Genomic DNA, 2,330 nt, shown 5'->3' with positions numbered 1-2,330 from the left:
TCCGCCCGATCCCTCCGCTAAAGCACTACTTTTACCATGAAATTTAAGATTTGTCCAATTGGATCGAGCTAGCATTCCAGTAGGCGACTTGAAATGTCTTTTTAGTCTATGCAAAAGCCTTGAGTGAGATTTGAGTTACATAAATGAGCATCAAACGAAATCTAAGGTAACGTCACCGTAACATGAACAGTAACTATTAGTCCGCTGGGTCGCGACCCCTAAAACACACACAGTCCCAATGTATATTATTTGATGTTGAAACCCAGAATCATTTCAGGGCAGTCACACTTTTCAATACATGCACAACAGCATTAATATCTGTCTTCAATTAAATCGAATAGTTTGGTATTAAAGTTTATTCAGTTGCTATGGTTACGGTTATGCGTCTAAAGATGGCGTCGTTGATGCAGGGTACATTATTTGAGTAAATGGCCAGGGCCCATTTCCTTCAAAATGCCTTTATCAACTAATTGTTACGAAAACCGAGGTTGGTAGGTTTATAACATACTCAATTGGAGAACAACCTAGTTAAATTAGATTACGTTGGCTTCTCCAACCACAATTGGCAAATTAACGTTTACTTTCAGAATAACTGATATAAGAGAAAATTAACAAAGTACCTTTTTGAGTGAAGGAAAACCCACTTGTGGCTTACATGAAGCCAAGTAAACGTCCCAATTGTGATTTAAAGTTAAATTGATTAATGCCATTATGCATTTATTTAAATCAGTGCATATATGCATTAATGAAAACATTTTTGAAAAAATATCTGTATTGTCCAAATATGATTTAGGGTCAGGCAATATATTAGAAGCAATCCACCAGCAAAGATGCAATGAGATATGGTCTTCAATATTGTAGGTGATTTTGAGAACATGGCCGATTTCCAGATAAATTGAACTAAGAGGGGCAGCACCCACTGAGTTGAAGGAACCTCAGGACGATTTTCTCCATGACAGCAAGCAGCAGCAAGGCTAGCCAAGGCAACTTTATTTATAAAGCACTTTTCATACACGAGGCAGACTCAAAGTGCTTCACAACATCGTCATACAATAAAATAGATATATAAAAGAAATTAAAGGCAAAGTTAAATAAAATAGATACATAAAATAAAATAAAGGCAAAGTTAAAAAATGAAAGTGCAATGTATTTAAGATTTAGCAGAAAGCTAAAGCAAATATTAAAGTCTTCAGTCTTGTTTTAAAAGTGGTCAGTATAAGATAATACTTCCTAAATAGAAGTATTAATTATATATTGCATTTTAATTTTGTTTGTCATGTAATTATGTAGAAAATTAGTCTTAGGGTTGTTAAGAAAAGTTGAAGGCTATTTATCCGTCTTACCCCCTTCAGAATTGGTCTGTAAGGTACAGAGGACAGAGGATCCTACAGTACATTATTGGACTCTGTCAAGGAGACTTTGACTATCTGGAGCACATGCCAGATGACCTCTTGCTAAGAATCATGTCCCATGTACCTACCAATAAAAGATATTGCACAGATTGCAAAGACCACAGTCTTTTATTAAAAGATTAAATTGAGACTTGTGAGACTTGTGTTCATGTTGAGTGGTTTAACTCTTATATGAATGCAGAAACATACCTACCCAACATAATACAAAGAACTACTGTATTAGATACTGTACATAATACATTATGTTTGGTTGGAATGTTTTAGCTCTGGAATTCTGAAAAGTTTTGGAAGCAGTGAGGACTACCTGTGATTACTTCAGACCTGACATGGTCCACATAGCCAGTGTCATGGGCTGGAGACAATTTGACTCCACCCTTTTCTTAAAAGAAAAGCATTGAACAGGAAAATGTAATGTTTATCCTTATCCTGACCTAATCGCATGAAATTGGTCCGTGTGCTTTGAAGTTAATTAATATTAACCCAGCATTTTAATAAAAGTTTCATTATTTCAAGTTCCAAGATAATCTAAATGGAGGTTTTGGATTCAAAGTACAAATGTGGTACAAATATGTAGCTAGATTATCTATTCAACTATCACCAACATCAACAACATATGTAATTATACAATTAAATAAACCAGTGCATATTGTTTTTTTTTAATAAACACAATAGTTGCAGGAATATCCCAAGAATACACCTTTACATTTGGATACATTTTATATAAATACTATTTATGATGGCAGGGTCAAAGGTTACATGACACAAAGACTTCCTGTTTCAACAAGGTAACAGAAGAACTTGGGCGCCCTCTGCTGAGGGTTTATGGTACTCCATTCAGCTGCCTTCAATAACAGATGTAATCTTAGACTGGCTCAGTAGACTGCATTGCACTCACTCTAATACACAGCAGAGGGAGCA

Source organism: Micromesistius poutassou (assembly GCF_964030765.1).
Source record: "Micromesistius poutassou genome assembly, chromosome: 4".
In the NCBI taxonomy this organism is placed as follows: Eukaryota; Metazoa; Chordata; class Actinopteri; order Gadiformes; family Gadidae; genus Micromesistius; species Micromesistius poutassou.
This window is presented reverse-complemented; position numbering follows the sequence as displayed.